We start from the raw sequence: 6000 nt of genomic DNA, 5'->3' as shown, positions 1-6000 counted from the left end.
TCTTCCCTCTTCTCCTCTCTTCTTCCCTCTTCTTCCCTCTTCTTCCCTCTTCTTCCCTCTTCTTCCCTCTTCTCCCCTCTTCTCCTCTCTTCTCCTCTCTTCTTCCCTCTCTTCTTCCCTCTCTTCTTCCCTCTCTTCTTCCCTCTTCTCCTCTCTTCTCCCCTCTTCTTCCCTCTTCTTCCCTCTTCTTCCCTCTTCTTCCCTCTTCTTCCCTCTTCTTCCCTCTTCTCCTCTCTTCTTCCCTCTTCTTCCCTCTTCTTCCCTCTTCTTCCCTCTTCTCCTCTCTTCTCCTCTCTTCTTCCCTCTTCTCCTCTCTTCTTCCCTCTTCTCCTCTCTTCTTCCCTCTTCTCCTCTCTTCTTCCCTCTTCTCCTCTCTTCTTCCCTCTTCTCCTCTCTTCTTCCCTCTTCTCCTCTCTTCTTCCCTCTTCTCCTCTCTTCTTCCCTCTTCTCCTCTCTTCTTCCCTCTTCTCCTCTCTTCTTCTCCTCTCTTCTCCTCTCTTCTCCTCTCTTCTCCTCTCTTCTCCTCTCTTCTCCTCTCTTCTCCTCTCTTCTCCTCTCTTCTCCTCTCTTCTCCTCTCTTCTTCCCTCTTCTTCCCTCTTCTCCTCTCTTCTCCTCTCTTCTTCCCTCTTCTTCCCTCTTCTCCTCTCTTCTTCCCTCTTCTTCCCTCTTCTCCTCTCTTCTCCTCTCTTCTTCCCTCTTCTCCTCTCTTCTTCCCTCTTCTTCCCTCTTCTTCCCTCTTCTTCCCTCTTCTTCCCTCTTCTCCCCTCTTCTCCTCTCTTCTTCCCTCTCTTCTTCCCTCTCTTCTTCCCTCTTCTCCTCTCTTCTCCTCTCTTCTCCTCTCTTCTCCTCTCTTCTCCTCTCTTCTTCCTTCTTCTTCTTCCTTCTTCTTCTTCCTTCTTCTTCTTCCTTCCTCTTCTTCCCTCTCTTCTTCCCTCTCTTCTTCCCTCTCTTCTTCCCTCTCCCCTCTTTCCATCCACCCCCAACTGCTAGAAAGCAAGGGAATGACTGCGCATGCGCGGTGCACCCTCCATGCCAACTATGGGCAGCTGAAGCACGGTGGATGGAGAATGGGCATCCCAGAGCTGGCAGGGTGGTACTCCCATTTAGGACCTGTATTAGCAGCGAGAGAGGGGGTGGAGTCCTGTGTTTTAGCCCAGGGCGCCGCCGTCCTAACACTGGACGCAGTGCGGTGTGCATTGTCACCTGAGGACAGGAAGTGTGTTAATGGCGGGATCACCGGGAGAAAATTTAAGGTGAAAAAGGGAAACTAATGCAGCCACCGACTCCCCTTACCCTCTCCAAAATTGTCTGGAGTTCCACTTTAAACTCAATAAAGTTGCCGAAGGCATTGGCGTGGTTCTGGGAGATTTTGTCGGTTCGCAGACGCGCTCGCCGCGGGAAAACAAAATATTTGGATCGGTGACAGAAAATTCCAGAATGAAAAGAGAAATAAAATGCGGCCGTACCGGTTTGGCGTTTGCAGGCGTGCGGAGCGGACGGCGGTGCGCGGCACGTGGTGGAGCAGCACTCTGACGGCGAGTCATCGGGGTGAGGAATGTGGGCGGCGGAGTCACCCGCTCCGGTTGTCGCTGAACAGGTCGGTTAGTCAATGTGTCAGTCAGTCAGTGAGATGACGGCGGTGAGAACTATGAGGCTGTTATTGTTTACTAGAATTCCACGTTTTGTCCCGGGGCACAGAACAATGGGGAGGGCGGCGCGGGCATTCCGTGGGCACGTGGAACGGAGGACAGGGATGTGTGGTGGTAAAGGGGAACTCTGCAAAGCAGATCCCTTCATATAGACAACCCAAGGACACTTTATTGGGTACGTCTACCTAGCACCCACAGGAGGGTATCAGTACCCGGGCACACATCCATACAAGAGGGTATCAGTCCCCGGGCACACATCCACACGAGGGTATCAGTACCAGGGCACACATCCACACAGGAGGGTATCAGTACCCAGGCACACATCCATACAAGAGGGTATCAGTACCCGGGCACACATCCATACAAGAGGGTATCAGTACCCGGGCACACATCCATACAAGAGGGTATCAGTACCCGGGCACACATCCACACAAGAGGGTATCAGTACCCGGGCACACAAGAGGGTATCAGTACCCAGGCACACATCCACACAAGAGGGTATTAGTACCCAGGCACACATCCACACAAGAGGGTATTAGTACCCGGGCACACATCCACACAAGAGTGTATCAGTACCCGGGCACACATCCACACAAGAGGGTATCAGTACCCGGGCACACAAGAGGGTATCAGTACCCAGGCACACATCCACACAAGAGGGTATTAGTACCCAGGCACACATCCATGCAAGATGGTATCAGTACCCAGGCACACATCCATGCAAGAGGGTATCAGTACCCGGGCATACATCCATGCAAGAGGGTATCGGTACCTGGGCACACATCCACGCAAGAGGGTATCAGTACCCGGGCACACATCCACGCAAGAGGGTATCAGTACCCGGGCACACATCCACGCAAGAGGGTATCAGTACCCGGGCACACATCCACGCAAGAGGGTATCAGTACCCGGGCACACATCCACACAAGAGGGTATCAGTACCCGGGCACACATCCACGCAAGAGGGTATCAGTACCCGGGCACACATCCACGCAAGAGGGTATCAGTACCCGGGCACACATCCACACAAGAGGGTATCAGTACCCAGGCACACATCCATACAAGAGGGTATTAGTACCCAGGCACACATCCACACAAGAGGGTATCAGTACCCAGGCACACATCCACACAAGAGGGTATCAGTACCCAGTCACACATTCATACAAGAGGGTATTAGTACCCAGGCATATATCCAGTGATGCTCAACTGATAATGGGGGCACCATGTGTACCACAAGGACACTTTTCTGGGGTGGCGGTGCCAGATCTTGAAAGATTTTGGTGCTGTACCACAGGTGTCCACCGTGAGATCCTTGACCATAGGTCACCACTGGGAGATCTTTGACTTCAGGTAACCACCGGAAAATCCTTGACCACAGGTAACTATCAGCAGATCCTTGACCACTGGGAGATCCTTCACCACAGGTGACCACTGGGAGATCTTGACCACAGATAGCTACCAGCAGCTCCTTGACCACAGGTGACCACCAGCAGCTCCTTGACCACAGGTGACCACCAGCAGCTCCTTGACCACAGGTGACCACCAGCAGCTCCTTGACCACAGGTAGCTACCAGCAGCTCCTTGACCACAGGTGACCACCAGCAGATCCCTGACCACAGGTGACCACCAGCAGCTCCTTGACCACAGGTGACCACCAGCAGCTCCTTGACCACAGATGACCACCAGCAGATCTTGACCACAGGTGACCACCAGCAGATCCTTGACCACAGGTGACCACATGCAGATCCTTGACCACAGGTGACCACCAGCAGATCCTTGACCACAGGTGACCACCAGCAGATCCTTGACCACAGGTGACCACCAGCAGATCCTTGACCACAGGTGACCACTGGGAGATCTTGACCATAGGTAGCCACCAGCAGATCCTTGACCACAGGTGACCACTGGCAGATCCTTGACCACAGGTGACCACTGGCAGATCCTTGACCACAGGTGACCACCAGCAGATCCTTGCCCACAGGTGTCCACCGAAAGATCTTGACAAACAGGTGATCACCAGCAGATCATTGACCACAGGTGACCACTGGAAGATCCTTGACCACAGATGACCACTGGAAGATCCTTGACCACAGATGACCACTGGAAGATCCTTAACCACAGGTGCCCACCAAGAGATCATTGACCACTGATGCCCACTGGGAAATCCTTCACCACAGGCAACCACCGGGAGATTCTTGACCACAGGTAACCACTGGCAAATTGTTGACCACTGGCAGAGCTTTGACCACAGATGACCACTGGGAGATCCTTGACCACAGGAAATCGGCAATATATTTATATTTCAAATTTGTTTTTGAATTTCGGACAAAATTGTGTTTCATTATTTCGGATTTATTTAAATTCATTACGAAATGTGTGCAGTGCGGGGGAAGTGCAGGCGCTCGGGACGTCCTTTCAGCATCCCAGACGGAAACAACGAAATAAAAGCATAAAGGAGCCGGCACTTCTGGAAATGAAGTCTTGATAGTCTTTATTCCAATATGACCATGTGTAATCACGGTAAAGGCTAACGCGCTTCGTCAGAAGCCTTGTTCACGGAGATTCGGTTACATCCGAATCTCTGAAAAACGAAAGTTTCGCCCAAATTTCAATTCAGAACGAAACAAACATGTATAGAATAATGAGAGGTTAACAAGGAGTCTCTGGCTGCAGAACTTTCCATCTCTGGATGTTTTTGTTCTCTGCAAATCTCTGAGGAGGGCAGAAGATCCCAGGAGAGAACACCTGCCACCGACAACCATTCCGACAACCATTCCGCCGCCGGAGTCGCTGACATCGTGTATGGCGTCTAGGGACCCCAGTGCTGGTCTTCATATCTCCTATAAAGTGGACCTGTCATCGGATATACCTGTCGTAGGACTCCCCTTGAGTCAGTGTAACCCTTCCAGGTACATCGGAACCTCGGATTACGAGGATAATCCGGTCCAGGAGAACGCTTGTAATCCAAAGCACTTGCATATCAAAGCGAGTTTCCCCATAGAAGTCAATGGAAACAAAAATAATTTGTTCCGCATTGACTCCAATGGCATGCAATACCACATGTAGCCAGAGGTGGGAGGGGGGCGCCGGAGAGCCCGGGGTCAGCTCGGTTGACCTTGGAAAGGGTTGGCGTATTTTCGAGCGATTTAAGACTTTTTTTTCGGACCGTTTTGAGTGTCACCGGCGCCCCCACACCTCAGGCCAAATGCGGTACTGCACACCCCATTAGCGGGAATTTTTGCTTTGTGTTGGGAGACAACACTCGCACACCGAGTCAGATTTTTTTTTAAAAAGTCCAGGGTCACCATCTGCTTCCTGGACTACGGGTTGGCTCATACCTACATGTGTGACCAAGCGCAGTCGTTCGCGCGCGGGGGGAGGGCTATGGGGGTGGGGGGCAGTGCCGGGACAAGGTCATCTAGAGCCCAGGGCGAACATGCCAAATTGCTCCCCCCCTTTCCTCAAGATGTATGAGCGTTATGTGTCAGCGAAAAATCCCCCCCCCCCCCCAAATCGCTCACTCCCTAAGTATAAATTCCCCCTCCTCCCAGTGTAAATCTGCCCCCCCCCTGCTGAAACCTCCCATCCCAGCCCAAATCTTTACCCCACCATCCTCTCCGGCTCAGATCCTCTCTCTACCCGGCATGAATCCCCCCCCCCCTCAAAAAAGATTTCCCCCTCATAGCACAAATCCTCTACCCCTCAAATCCCCCCCCCCCCACTGTGGTATTATGGGGGATTGGGGGAGGGGATTTTGTGCTGAAGGGGGGGGGGGGTTTAGCACATAATCCCCTCCCCCAATCCCCCATAATACCACAATCCAGCACAAATTTCCCCTCCTAGCACAATCCCCCCCCCCTCCCCCTGTATAAAATATTTCCCCTCTATTGTTTTACTTTTATAACACAAATCCCTCCTCTTATTATAAACCCCCCCCCCCCCCCAACACAAATCACAATTCTTACCCCTGCCACCACCTGAATTCTTCTAATCACAAATCCCCCCCCCCCTGATCTCCCTGTGGTGCCCCCTCCACCTCACATGATACCACAGTGCCCAGGGCAGCCTCCCCTCCTGCCCCCTCCCTGTCCTGGCCCTGGTGGGGGGGACATTGTCGTTGTTGGGTACCTGGAGACAGTGCCCAGGGCAGCCGCTCCTCCTGCCCCCCCCTGTCCTGGCCCTGGTGGGGGGGACATTGTCCTTGTTGGGTACCTAGAGCCAGTGCCCAGGGCAGCCGACCCTCCTGCCCTCCCCCTGTCCTGGCCCTGGTGGGGGGGACATTGTCCTTGTTGGGTACCTGGAGCCAGTGCCCAGGGCAGCCGCCCCCTCCTGCCCCCCTGTCCTGGCCCT

The sequence above is a fragment of the Rana temporaria genome, chromosome 10, assembly GCF_905171775.1.
Source record: "Rana temporaria chromosome 10, aRanTem1.1, whole genome shotgun sequence".
NCBI lineage: Eukaryota > Metazoa > Chordata > Amphibia > Anura > Ranidae > Rana > Rana temporaria.
Note: the sequence above shows the minus strand (reverse complement) of the source record.